Raw genomic sequence first — 15,499 nt, 5'->3', positions numbered from 1 at the left:
TGAATAATAAAACCATAACAAATCGACCAATTGCCTTCTAAAAGATGCGAGTATAAGATTGCTCTCAAATTTGTATAAGCAATACCAGTCACTAGACAAAGTATTTAATCTATATGAGCATGATATTAAGCTAAATGGATGCAAGATGGATGAAAGATTCAAGCAATATTCAAGCAATATGGATTCAAATAATAAAAAAGCACAATATATTCAATGACTCCAGAGCAAAACCAGCGCAATAATAATCTCCAAGCATGTTCTCAAAAATTTCTGAGGTGTTTTGAATGAGAGCTGAAGGTTCAATTTATAGATAATTCACAAGAGAGATGATGAAAACGCTCAATTTAGGATTAATTGAAATAATTGAGAAATCAGGTTCAGTTAACCTTGAGATAGATTCCAATTATAGTTTAATTGAAATGCATTTAAAAAAGAAGTTCAAGTTGCATTGGAAATAATATTTAATTAATTCCATGCATTTGTGATAAAAATAGATAATTCTTTGATTTATTCAAGAAAAGAGTCTTTTCAATGCAACTGAACTTCTTTTTCTGAAAAGCTTTGAGTTCCAATTTTAAAGAATGATTAATAATTCAATTAATTGCTTTTCTAATTTCAAGTTCTAAATTTAGAAGAATATCTCAAGTTTGATTTCTCTCTCAATTCAAATCTTTTATTTTATTTTCAATTCAACTCTTGCTTTGTAATTAATTCCTCTTTTGTAATAAATTAATTCCTCTTTTGAATGATTAATTGAAAAATTTATTAATTAATTAAATATGCTAGGATATTTAATAAATTAAAATAGGATAATTTATCAAAATGATATTCTTGGAATGATTCAATTAATTAAATAAATATTTAATTAATATAAAATAATTCACTTGCAATGTGACATTTAATAATTGGAGAATTAATTAATGTGCTCAAGATTGATTTAATTGCCTTTGGTTAGGACCTTGGTGATGTTGTCAAGATTAGGGGTCCATGGTTTAGGTGACCATTTTTAGGGTATTATATTTACCCCTCTTTGAATTAATGTGCGAGCAGTGCATTGGTTCAAAGAATATATGATGTCTAGGAGATACCAATTCTGAACTTGATTGATCACAAACCAGATAAAGAGCGAGGTGTTTAGCTTGATTTGAAGTGATGAAGTTGAACAAAGTTTGATTAAAGTGATACCGATCCCAAACTTGATTGAACTAGGAACGATAGAGAGCAAAGATATCGAACTTCAACTTGATTGATCAAGAAGTGGATCTTACTGATCTAGAACTTGATTGAACTAGACATAGTGAGCGAATATAAAAATCGGTCTTGAACTTGATTGATCAAGATACGATGAGTGAAGTTAAACTGTCCAGCTTGATTCGATGTGATGAAACTGAACACCTTCTTAGATTGAGCATCTGATCAAAGATACTCTTTAAACTTTTGATTGAGTTTAAACAAATAATTAGCTTGATGAAAAGCGATGAAACTGATTAACGTTAAGAGACTAATTTAGATGAAGACAAATATCAGCTTGATTTAAAGTGATGAAACTGATATGCCCCTAGGGATTGATTTGATTCAGATGATCAAGAGATCTCAACTTGATATGAAGCAATGAAGCTAAGATGCCCTTTAGCAATAAGAATTTGTTTGATTTTCTTTAGTTGAAAATATTTTTGCTCAATTTTTGATGAAGATTTGAAATTTTTCTCGACTGTGAAGATGTGAGGTCATGAGGTCATGAGTATGCCCCCTCGGGAGCAAAATCGAAAGATAGCGAGGGTACATGATGATAGGAAATTTTTGGCGATGATAATTATTTGAGCACAAATGATTCAGAGAAATTTTTGAAAATTTGGCGTTGATTGATGAGAAATTGAAAGTAATTTGAAGAATGAGTTTTTAATGAAAAGCGCTAAGTGGTCAAAATTAGGTGAAATTTACTAAGAGAATGATCTCAGATTTCGATTTCGATCTCAAAAATGGAATCAAAATGGGAGAATTAGCTAAGGGTACAATTTTTATGTCCATCGGAGCAAGTTGAAAAATTAGGGTTTTGGCTATATATGGGGAAAAAGTGTCATTTTCAAATCATTTTAACCCTCCAAGTTTGAAAATTAAAAAAAGCCTTCTGCGAAGAAAAATGGTGGTTCCCACTCATGAGCATCAATTCGAGCGCCAGAGATGATATAATCGCCCTCAGAACTATGAGCCAACAGTAAGTGATCGATCTTAAGCCTTTTATTCATTTCAATTTTGAATTTTTTTGTTGTTTTTTTTTCAATTTTTAGCATGTTTAAAGTTGGGCATTCTCATTTTGTTGTGCGAGATAGGATCCTGTCTCGTACGACAAACTAATAAAGTTTGTTTTATCGTTTAAGTCTACTAGTTTTTTCGTTCGAGACCTACCCTTATATCCTACGAAAACATTCAAAAGAGCCCCTTTTGTCGTCCTAGGTCTGTTCTTGTATTGTATGGGAGTCTTTTGTCATACAAGGTCTATTCCTAGCTCGTACGAGTTTCTGCCCTTGTGTTTTATTGCTTGAAAAAAAGTGAGCATTTTTGAAGGTGCAAAATTGAAATTTTGATTTTGCAATTGACGTAGTTGAATTTGCGTGATGTTTTACTTTTCTTATAAGCTTATTTGAAATGTTTTTTGATTCTCCGTTGTTTGATTTTTGCAGGTTCAATTTCCTCATGTTCTTTTCAGATGCGTCTATCCACCGATGATGACATTAGTGCGGTAGTTGTCAGATGTGGACCGGGCATATATTGATTTGTGTGGATTCACCCACCTTGATTTACTCGATATTAGTGTGAATCACGGTATGCTCACTGCACTTGTAGATAGATTCCATTTTGAGCATAACACGTTTCATTTGCCAGTTGGGGAGATGACCATCACTCCTGAGGACATTTAAAAGATTCTCCATATCCCTTTTGTTGGGGGTAAGGTAAATTATGATGCAATGCAGCTTCTTGGGTTACTAGTTGTCAGACATGTTTTCAATGATCTAGACATTTTGACACGTTCTATCAGTTGGGACATGATGATGAGCAGGTACAGTGAGGATTTTCCACTTGCTTGCATCTTGGCAAGGTTTATCAGCTATTTTCTTATGCCAAATAGGGGATAGTAGGGATTTTTGTGTGGATGGGGCAGGATGTTAGAGAGGCTTATTGAGACCCCTCAGAAATTAGGCTGGGGTTCTTGTATATTAGTACACATGTATCACGAGATGCATGAGATTATTTATAGGGAGAGGAAGAGCATGGTTGCTGGAGTTTTGATTTTATAGGTATGGGCCTGGGAGCACCTTCCAGTATGCGGGCCGATTGTAGATGACGACAAGGATCCTGGTCAACCCATTGTGTATAGATATTTAGGATATGTTACTCAACCCCATCTGGGCAGGACAAATTTTTTGAGATGACAGCTAGATGATTTGATAGCTATGATATGGAGACCTTACAGGGGTTTAGAGCCATGGGATGATTGGAGGATTGTTCATAGAGATCTATTTGTGACTCAACCACTCATTGGCAGATCACAGACTGTAGTAGAGCAAATCATTATTTCTCAAGTGATGAGGCAATATGGTAGACCTTAGGGGATCTCGCAGTTCACTGCATACACACGTTATGCTGATGAGGAGAAGTAGTGATGGGCACTGAGGTTATCTTATGCCCTGGGTATGCAGGAGTTGACTGGTTTACAATGAATCAGGTGGGATAACATGGATGACATTGCAGATGCGGGGGTATTACCCTAGTACAGGGATTGGTTCCAGTAGCATCCATTCCCTAGATTTACAGATCCAGCTGAATAGGCACCTCATATAGTGGAGGTTGAGGATGATGCCCCCACATAAGGATAGGGACATGGGCAGAGGTAGGGGCAGAGAGTTGAGGCTTCGAGGTGGATAGGTGGTGATCTTGGTGCTAGTAGTAGCAGGGTTCCAGGTGGAGGTAGACAACAGAGGGGTGAGGGTGGATCCCTAGGGAGTGTTGGTGTTAGGTTGGGTGGAGCGAGGGTGGCTAAGGGTGGAGGTAAGGAGGAGCGAGTAGCTTCGAGATAGGTCAGACAGAGATGAGAGGAGCAGGGTGGAGTTGGAGGTGGAGTTGGGGGTGGAGATGGAGGTGGAGATCTTGTGAGGGAGCAGGGGGCCGACCGACACAACACGGTCGATGAGAGCACGTCTAGCAAATCTACTGTCATAGTTGACAGTGGCACAGACTTAGCTGGCAGAGTGAGACTGACAGCTAGTAGAGCTTAGATATGAGAGAGATCGTCAAGTCATAGGGATGAGGGTAGAGCAAGATGCTTTGTAGCAGAAGGTTCTCCACCAAACCAATCGGGCAACCTATTATGTTGTGGCTTATAGCATGGCAGTTCCATTAGCGCAGCAGGTTGTTTCGTACTCATAGTATATGGCACGGTCAGAGGGAGTGTGGGCACCTCTGCAGGATCCTGGTCAGCAGGCTCCTCCTCCACCACCACCTGGCAATGAGGTAGAGGCCGAGAGATAGATATTATTTTGTAGCTCTAAGATTTTTTTGTAGCCCTTATGATTCTTGCTTTGATGGGAGTTTATATATGTCAGTGACATTATTTTGTACTCTGAGACATTATACAATATCTGATTTGACTTCATTGTACTTGTGTTGATTCAATTATGAGATGCTTTCAATATGCTTTATTCTATATGTATGCATTTGTTTTTAGTATGGATGTATGTAATGCAAGTAATTATGGATGTCTATTTTTGTTTCTTTTCTTATGCAAGTAAATGAATGCAAATGAGTAATGAGTAATGCAATAATTTATTTTTCTATGCAATAAGGTGAATGCAAATGAGTAATAATGAAATGTATGAATCTATATAAGATGTTTATGTATGCAGCTAACATCTCAAAACACAAGTACTCGATCAGAGAAATGATGAAAGAGAGACCACTTAGCTAAGAAATGATGATGCTTCCAGCTCTCATAAAATAAAGAGTTCATTATTATCATACCGAAATCACTCTAAATTCACAAAATACATAATGGAATGCAAAATGAGATGCAAAATGAAATGCAACCTAAACCTAGTCACTAGATTTGAAATGCTTAAGTTTCATTCATATCCTTGGACATATTTTGCAGGGACCCGAATTGCATCATTAAAAAAATCCCTCAAAACAGACAAAGAAATGTTGTGGACCTCCCTTTAGCATTCAAATAAGAAGAGTCGAGGTATGTGTGGTGATTTCACCTTGATGTGAGGCTCTTATCACAGACACCCAACTGATTAGATGTTTCTAGATCATTGGGATCATTCCTACAAGCAGAAAACAAAGAAAATATTATGCCCCCAATCCTTGCTCCTCTTAGTCAAGATAGACTTCCTTGAGTTACTCAGAAGGATAATAATCGAAATTCAATATAAAAGACAACACACAAAGAAAATTTTCATGCATATCTCAAACTGTTTAGTGATTGTTTTCCATTATGTTGCTTTGCTTGTTTACTCAGTGATAAAACTCTTTAGTAGTCAGGAGACAAGTGACTGACTTAGAGTGGACGACCTAGTTTCACTGACGGAAAGATGACTTGGTTGATACTTGCTTAGGACATGTAATGTGCTCTGTCAATTAACCTAAGACTAGGACATTGACCAATATCAATCCATGAGGGTTCCAACAAACCAGGATGTCACAAAAGTGACTATAAAATATGTACAAGTGAAAGCAAGGATGCAAGAAAGTGGGAATGCAAATGTTGCGTTGATAGATGGAGCGCTTGAGTACAAGAGGTGCCTGTTTACTAGATTTTCACCTGCTTGGTAGAGATTCATTTTTTTTTTACTAAGGTGCCTGTTTACCAGGTTTTCACCAGGACATTTTCCCTCTTTATATTTTTTTCTTTTCTCTTTTTTTTTTTTGGACTTTTTCTGATGTACAGGTTGCTGGAGAAAAGAATCCTAAGTGAATAATTTCTTCAATTGGATGGTGTTGATCAGTTCATGAAGTTGTTCTCCTTCCAAACAAGAGCCAAAGACTGCAATAACAATGTAGGGACCCAGCCAATTGGGTTTGAACTTCCCTTTGTTGTCTCGAAACTGTTGATTTTTAGGATTTTCTCTCAGAACTAGGTCACCAACCTGAAATTCTCTTTGTCTAAGCTTTTTGTTATATCCTTTGGATATTCTCTTTTGATACACTCTAAGATGATCAAACGTCACTTGTTGATGCTCATCCAACAATTTGAGTTCTTGCAATCTAAATATTCTATAGTCTTCATCAGTAACAAGACCTTGCAAAGAAACTCTTAGAGATGGTATTTCCACTTCAATAGGTAATATTGCTTTGGACCCATACACCAAAGAAAAAGGTGTAGCCCGAGTAGGTGTTCTGATCCTTTTTCTATAAGCTCATAATGCAGGATTGAGCTGTAGATGCCAGTCCTTCCCAGATTTGTTCACTGTTTTGTGCAAGATAGTCAATAGCTTTTTGTTAGATGCCTCAGCTTGTCCATAACCTTGAGGATAATATACTGATGACCAGTGTTGTTTAATTTTGAATTTCTCACAGAGCTCATCCAAATCTTTATTCTTGAACTATCCTCCATTATTAGTCATGATGGATGAAGGTATCCCATACCTACAAATGATATAGTTTAGGATAAACAAAGCTACTTGTTTACCGGTTGCTTTGATGAGCGGAACCGCTTCTACCCACTTACTGAAATACTCAGTGGTAGTTATGATAAATTTGTGTCCATTAGATGACATAGGATATATCTAACCAATGAGATCAAAGGCCCATTACTGAAAGACCAATTTGTAATGAAGGGTATGAGATCCCTTGCCAGAGCATGCATGAGGTTCCCTTGTAGCTGACACTTCTCACAAGTCTTAGAAAATTTAATAGAATCTTTTTCCATGTCTGGCCAGTAGTAGCCAACCCATAGTAGTTTTCGAGCTAAAGTAAGACCATTCGAATGAGATCCACAAATACCTTCATGGACTTCTGGTAATGCATGTTTAGATTCTTTAGTTTCTAGACACCTAAGAAATGTACCATCCAAACCTCATCTAAATAGATCATTAGCAATTATAACATACCGCAAAGCATTTCGGTTTAGGTTCCTTTTCTCATTATGGGTAATATTTTCAGGGATAATTTGGTCTCGTAGATAAGAGTAAATGTGGCTATATCAGGATGAGTCATGTCCAATAATAGAATAGACTATATGGGTCTCAAAAGAATCATAGGAAGGGTAATGTAACTCTTCTGCTAGGAGTTGAAAGAAAAAATTGGATTCTTGTAACTCAGGAATAGACGCCAAGGTGACCATAGCATCTGCTGCTCTGTTTGTGGATCTGCGAATCTATTGGAATGATACAAAAGAAAAATATTTCTTAAGATCGTCGACCATCCTCTTATAAGGCATCAGTTTCTCATCTTGAATCTGATATGTATCATTGATTTGATTGATGATCAGTTAAGAATCTCCATAGATATGTAATTCTACAACCTTCCATTCAATAGCTAGCTTTATCCCATTTACCAAAGCTTCATATTCTACAATGTTGTTTGTGCAAGGGAAAATAATCTTATAAGACTTTGGGATTGAATACTTTTGAGGAGTAATAAATAGTATTCCAGCATCGGAACCATTTTGAGTAAAAGACCCATCAAAGAACATTTTCCAGGGTTGTTGAGTAAGGTACATTCTTGATTCATCTGGGAACTCTATATATAGTGGTTGAGTGTCTTCAAGTGGAGCCTCAACAAGTTGATCTGCAATTACCTCTCCTTTTATGGCCTTGCATTCCACATATTCAATATCAAACTCAATAAGGACCATGACCCATTTTGCCAATCTTCTTGTAAGTGTTGCTTTGCTGCGAAGATATTTGAGTGGATCAGTTTTAGCCACCAGCTTGACTGGATGTGCTAACATGTAGTGTCTCAATTTTTGTGATGCAAAGAATAATGCCAAGCATGATTTTTCTATTATAGTGTAGTTCATTTCATAAGACACCAATGTTTTGCTAATGTAATATATAGCTCGTTCCTTTTTATTGTCATCCTATTGTGCCAGAAGTGCCCCCAGTGATGAATCAGTTGCTGATATGTATAAGATCAATTGTTTACCCTAAATTGGTGGCATCATTATTGGTGGATTAGACAGGTACTGTTTGATTTTCTGAAGATGTTGTTCACATTCCTGATCCCAATTGTATATTACTCCTTTCCTCAATACTTTTATAAAAGGTTGAGCTTTGTCTACTAGTGGAGAAATGAAGCATCTGATGGATTGGAGACATCCTTGTAAACTTCTCATTTGACTGATGTTCTTCAGAGGCAGCATTTCCATTATAGCTTGGACTTTCTCATAATCAACCTCGATTCCCTTCTTTGAAATTATGTAGCCAAGTAATTTCCCAAATGTCACTCCGAATGCACACTTTTTTGGATTAACCGGAGTTTGAATTTTTCCATTCTATCTAGTATAGGGCCTAGCTCTTGAATATGTGTGGATCTCTTCATAGTCTTCACTAAAGTGTCATCAACATAATCCTCCATATTCTTATGCATCATGTCATGAAAGATAGTAGTTACTACTCTTTGGTAGGTTGCTCCTGCGTTCTTTAGCCCAAATGGCATGAGATTCCAACAAAAGGTTCCCCATGCATAGGTGAAAGTTGTCTTTTCTTGATCTCTAGGGGCTATTTTGATCTGCCAGAGAATCTTTCTATTAGTGAGTACATCTCATACCCAACAGTCATGTTGACTATCATATCAATGTTCGATAATGGAAAGTCATGCTTTGGACAAGCTTTTTTAAGATCCCTGAAGTCTGTGCAAACTATAATAGATTTGTCTGCCTTTGACATAGGTACTATGTTTGAAATCCATTAGGCATAGTCTATGGCTTTGATGAATCCAGCTTTTAGCACTTTTTCTAGCTCAGCCTTGACCAGCAGTGCCACATGAGGATGCATCTTATGAAGTTTTTTCTTGACTAGTTTAACTCCTAGTGTGATAGAAAGATGGTGCATGATAATATCAGGATCTAGCCCTAGCATATTAGAGTATATCCATGCAAAATTGATCTTCTTTTCTGATAATAGATGAGTGAAATCTTTCAACTCTTCTGCTGATAGTGATTGAGCTACATGAATTATGTGTGGTGTCTCTTGACTCCCAATGTTCACTGGCTGAGTTGGCTCGATCAAGATAGAAGACCTTTCCTGAAAATGACTTGCCAGTATATCAAGTATCTCATGTTTAGGTGCCTCAGGGAGGTTTTCACCCTTAGGTACATCCTTTAATTTTTCTTTTTTAGATTCTGACACTGCCACAATGTGGTTTTCACCATTAGATCTTTTATTTTTTATTTTTCTTATTTTTGCGACTAAGATAATTGATATCTGTTTCAGTCATGTTTTCACTTTGTTCACTAGTGGAAGAGTCCATAGGTTCAACTACATTGAGATAATAGGCTAACGTATAGTCATTGGCAAAAGTAGGTATATTCATGGGCTAGTTTTTTAAAGTACAGTCAATTAGTTCTGGATGTAGTAAGTATAAATGTTGGATAGGTTTGAGGGAGTTCATGATATTGTCATCAGAACTACGGATCGAAAAGTTGAGTTCCAAAAGGATACCTTGTGTAAATATCTCAAGACCAGGAAGAGTTAAAACATGATTATTAAAGTGCATGTTAATATTTAGTTGACTTGATCCAATAGACCTACTTGTAGTGCCGTTCTCTACGCCAGACTGGACTTCATGTCGTGGTTCGACAACAATAAGATCAATAGATAGATTTTCATCATTTACATCAGATGATTTAGAATTTGATGCTGAGTAGATATTGTCAAAAATAGGACAGTTGTCAGAGTCATCAGAGTCATCAAATGGAGATTCTAAGTCTTCTTCAAGTGATTTATTGAATATATGTATGGTATCAACACCAACATCTTTAATGCTACAATTAAAAGATCTGGCTCATTTATCATTTGTATCTGATACACCTATTGACATGATCTTGATGTTTATGTGATTCCTTGTCATTTATTCCATTCAGCTTCCTCTAGACTAATGACTGGTTCTGCTTCTGTACCTTCCAATTCTTCTTGTGTATTGCTATACCTAATTTGTTCTGTTTTATTAGAGGGGTACATAATAGATGAGAAACTTTCTGGTATTATTCCTTCCTTCAGTCCTTGTTCATAGTTTGCTTGTCTTTTTGTCTAATTTCTTGTATCTCCTTTTCTAGTTTTATGCACATTGGCTCTTGAGTATCATCTATGGTACTAGTAGACTCTTCTAGAGTTTCTGTAGTAGATGTATTTGAGAGGGGATCTGGACCCCATTCATACTCATTTGAGTCAGTCTCTGAATCTTCTACTTGTTGCCTACAAGTGTGTGAGGCCCCACCCCGACTCAGTCTGACATTTCAGTGGTTTTTATGTTGAGACTATTATGGATGCTTTATTTTTATGCATTTTGGATTTAAAACTTATATGATTCCATGATTGGGATAACATTGCTATATGTTGATGCTTCATTTATATGCTTTATGATATAGAACACTACATGATTTTTGGATAGGATAAATTTGTGGTGATAAATGTCGTTATTGGATTTGCAGGACTTTACTATGATGATAGAAATATGATGAATGTTTATGTGTGGATCAAAATTATGAGAATTAGGATAAATTGCTTATGTGAAATTACTTGGATATAAGATGTATTAAATTGTTCAAATGTAAATTGTATGCAAGTGTTGATGTGTATTATTATTCTTGTGATTTATATTATATGAGGTTATTTGAAGTTACTAATGTGTAATTGAGATGCGCAGGAAGTATCCATATGACCATGGAAATATTATGGAGAACCAAACCTAGACCTATGTATGTTCGTAAAGCCAGGGTTTGTCTATTTGGAGAGACAACACCCCGTTTGTGTCGTATTTTATTCGTAATAGTAAATGATGCATGTGTGTTAAATGTTATTTAATTGAATTATGTAAATCCCACAAGAGACACAATTTCATGTATAATTTTGTAAAAGTATTTTCTTTGTGTAACTTGACACGTGTGGATTTATGTTTGAATTTTTAAATTTGTCTCTTGGTGGGAATTGTTTTACTATAGCTTTTTCAATTAATGTAATGAGATTCCATAAATCCCTTGGGTAAAGAATATTTGGGATGGTCAACATAGGTTTGATCCGAAAATAAACTTCAGAGGGGTTTAAAAAGGGTTAAATGGACACCTAGGGGTAGTTTAATAGGGTTTCCTAAAGCCCATAAGGTATACCTAAGGGTTAGGGGTAGTTTTAGGCAAGTTTCTACTCCCATGTGACCTTTTAGACACCCTAAAAAGCGACTTTTCTAAGTTGTGCGAAAATTGAAATTAGAAGACTTGAACTAAGATGCAAACCTTCCTTTTCGAATGAGAGTTCCCTTTCCCATTTTACCTTACCTTCTTTTTTAGTTTTTAGAAACTTGTGAGAACTCTCACAAAGGACTTCTTAAGCAAGAATTAGAAAATTAGTGGGTAATCACCCACTCTCCATTTTTGGAGACAAAAGAATTTTGTAAAGAAAAAGATAGATTTTGGATTGAAAATTTTGGCTAAGGGTAGAAAGAGAAGAACTATGGAATTGGGTTGCCCATCCTAAACAAAACTAGCATACCTTTGGGTAGTTTAAGGTTGGTTTTACTTTCCTTGTAATTTTTTCTTTTTGCATGTTGTTTTGAAAGAAATGTTGTGTAAAAGACTAGTTTTTCGTGCATGTATTTCTTGAAAATTTTATTTGGTGTTTTGTGCTTATGCAATGTATGTGTTTTGGGAGTAATCAAGACCTCCTACTCTTGGGAGAGAGGATGATCTTGTGGGTGGTAGAAGTGACAACCCTCGAGTGAAAGGCTCTCGTTACGAGAGTGATCACAAGGAATTTTATGTGACCCTTGCTGCATGGCTTGTTTATGCATTGGGGGTCATAAGGAGGGAAATAAGGCATGAATGCCTTTGGGGGCATAAGGAATATGGGGTTGTTATACTTGATGTATTTGGTTTTCCACGAGGTGGCTATATGTTTTTTTCCATACTTGCAGTCTCCTTAGGGTACTTGGTCCACTACCACCCTTGAAAAGACATCACAAAAGTGTAGTGTAGTGTAGCCCGGGGTTGGGATTGTGTTTGAGTTGTGTATTTTCTATCTATTGTGTGTGCATGTGTGTTACCTATCTAGGGCTTGGTTCTCCGAGCTCGAGGGTGGCTACCAGTTAGCCTAGGCTAGGAGGTGAGCTCTCCATGGTCATAGTTTTTGATTTAATGCAGGTTGTTAGAAGAAAACAGCAGGACAAGTAGATGTGGCTGGATTTAGTTGTTGCAGAAAAATGATGTAAATGTAATTTATGTTCTTTGAAAGTCCTCACTTGTTTGAAAGGAGAGACCTATTTGTAAAGCGACTATAAAGTCTTGGAAATAAGTTTAAAGTTATGTAATATTTATTCATGCAATACTGTAGAAAAGAAAGAAGTAACTTTGGTTTAGTTTTCTAAATTTTCTGAAAGATAACATTGTTATGTTTAGGATATTTTGATAAGAAAAAAAAAAATTGTTTATTCCTTTTTGCATTTAAACACAAATATTATGAAAGAAATGAATCTGTTTTGCATGCAAGTAGAAGGCTGAAAATAAAAGCATTTAGATTAATCTAGGAAAATTTAAAAGTCAATTTATTTAATTCTGTGATTTTATTTTATCTGTGATTGTATTTTTTTTATTTTTTTTAAATTAGAAAATAAGAGCAAAGAATTTATAGCCATCTCTAAGGTTTCTAGATTAATAAAGTATAGCTATATTTAGTTGCTATTAAATTTATTAAATTTGCCATTTAAATAGTTGTTGTAGAATTTGCAAAGTCTGTCAATCTATTTATTGCAGAAACTGAAAATCACAATCTATTATAGTTTTTATTTAAATAATATCTAGATTTATTTAGTTGCTGGTAAATTTATTAAATTTAGTCTTTTCTATAATTGAAATTTGGATTAATTAAATATTGGCATTAATTATATGCAGAAAATAACATTTATAGTAATCAGTTTAATTACTTTACTTTTGTTGTAAGTGAATCAGAAATTTTCATAATCCATCTATTTGATTTTTGTATTTAAGAAACTTATACATACCTGAAATCAAAATACTCTGGTCTATTCATTATATAATCTCTGTTATATAAAATATATTTATATATAAATATATAATTATATACATGCAATTTCATGTATATACTTCTATATATATATAAAATAAAATTATATAAATATCTATGAAAGCAAATGCATATGTACCTACATTCATATAAAAATGCATATATATATAAATATATATATATATATAAATACATATATAATTATATTTAAAAAATATATATATAAAAAAAAATAATAAAAAAATAAAAATTAATTAATAGGAAGAGGGGGCGGGCTGGGCCCATACCCACTGTGCTTTCACGCAGTGGGTGGCGCCCAAGGCACCGCCACTGTGTGAACACATAGTGAACGACGCCCACGACATAGCCACTATGTGGTCTCACAGTGGTGCGGCGCTGGCCGGGGTTAGACCGCCGCTCACCCCCCCCTCCATCATGCAATGCCTCTGCCATCTGCCATGGCCACAGTCAAGGTTTCCCCAATTCGGCCTTGCACCAAAATTTTTAAGCAAGAAAAAAATATAAAACCCTAGCCCGGGTAGGGCTAGGGTAATATTAAAGAAATGGTAAAATTTTTAGATTAGGGGCATTTTATATTTGCAAAATCCCTAGCTAGGGTTTGCATGGCTTTGTTTCCATAAAGTTTGGGAAATTTTTAAAGTAATTAAATATATATATTTTTATATGTATTTATATATAAATATAAATATTTATATACACATATATGAAAATATAAATAGATAGTTGTGGGAATTAAAGAATAAAGCATATCTTTAGATTTTAATATTTATTTAGTGTTGTAAATTTTTGAGAGTATATAAAATCAAGGGGGCAAACATTATTATTTTTTTAAATCAATTTAATTAACATACTTGGAAATAGGTTTTTGGAATTAAATCTTATAGGACATTTTTCTGTCATGGGTTTAATTGTACCTTAGTTAATTTAATTTGAGCACAATTTAAGTATGGATTAAACGAATTAATTTAAACACATTTTAATTATGGATTAAAATGGATGCTAGGAGAATAATTTTAATTTAGCTTTCTAAAATCAATTAATGGCTATCCGAGATTAATTTTGCTTGTGCCAATTAATTATCCGAATTAGTTGACTTATTAAATTTGAGTAGACAATAAAACCATTCACTTAGAATTCCACATTTAATTTTATTTAATTTCGAATATTTGAGCTAGTAGATAAAGTTAATCTAAATATAGTTAAGACAAAACATGTTGTATCATTTTATATTTGTCAATTTAATGCTTTTAAAAGTTATGTTTAAAAAAATAAAAATTATCACGTTCTTGCCCTAAATTTTGGGCATGACAATTTGGTATCAGAGCAAGGTTTCCACACTAGGAACCTTTCTCAACTTACGTTTCACTTTAGATTATTTGATTTATTTTATTATATTGATTTTATAGGATATTTAAATTTAATTAATTAAATATTTTTCTAAAAGAAATTAGTTATTTAATTTATTTTATTTTCCTCTTAGGATGCCTCCAACGACGTGACAAGCTCGCAAGCACGGAAGGGGTCCTAGGCATGTGTGCATAGCACGCGAAGAGGTAGCTAGGGAGGAATTGGTTCCAGAAGAGAACCCAGAAGCACCTCTCGAATAGCCAAATGATCCTAACCGAAACCTCTTAGAAGCAATCCAGAACCTAATTGGCATAGTTCAGGAAAGAATTCTAGTAGAGAACCCTTATGTTAGAAATTAGGACTCTGGGAGTCATAGATCAGTTGATAGGGAATGAAGCAGGAGCCCAACTCCTATTCCTATAGAGAGTCAGGGTGGAAATGAGCCAGAGTCTGTGCACCTACCAGGACCACCTCCAGTGGTGGAGCCAGTTTATTTTGAGAGAGCTCATCGGGATCCACGGGATCTTATCAGGGAGGTTATGCGCCTCCAGCCACCGTCTTTTGGGAGCTGTACCGACGGGGTAGAGGCTGAGGCATGGCTTTTGAGCCTTGAGAGGTGCTTTGCATTACGCTCTTACAAGAGCAACCTAAAAGCACGTGTCGTGGTCCATCTGTTGAGAGGAACAACCGCCACATGGTGGAGAAAGGAGGAGTAGAAGTGCGGATTAGTCCCTGATACTCTCACTTGGGAGATATTTACAGAGAGGTTTAGGGAGAGGTACCTATCAGAACATTTCAGGCAACGTCGGATAGACGAGTTTCACGACCTCCAACAAAAGGGCTTATCAGTAACCCAATATGAGAGAAAATTCTTTGAGCTCTTGCCTTACGTGGATTGTCTA

The sequence above is a fragment of the Cryptomeria japonica genome, chromosome 3 (genome assembly GCF_030272615.1).
Source record: "Cryptomeria japonica chromosome 3, Sugi_1.0, whole genome shotgun sequence".
NCBI classification, from domain to species: domain Eukaryota; kingdom Viridiplantae; phylum Streptophyta; class Pinopsida; order Cupressales; family Cupressaceae; genus Cryptomeria; species Cryptomeria japonica.
The sequence above is the reverse complement of the archived record's forward strand: the minus strand, read 5'-3'. Positions refer to the sequence as shown.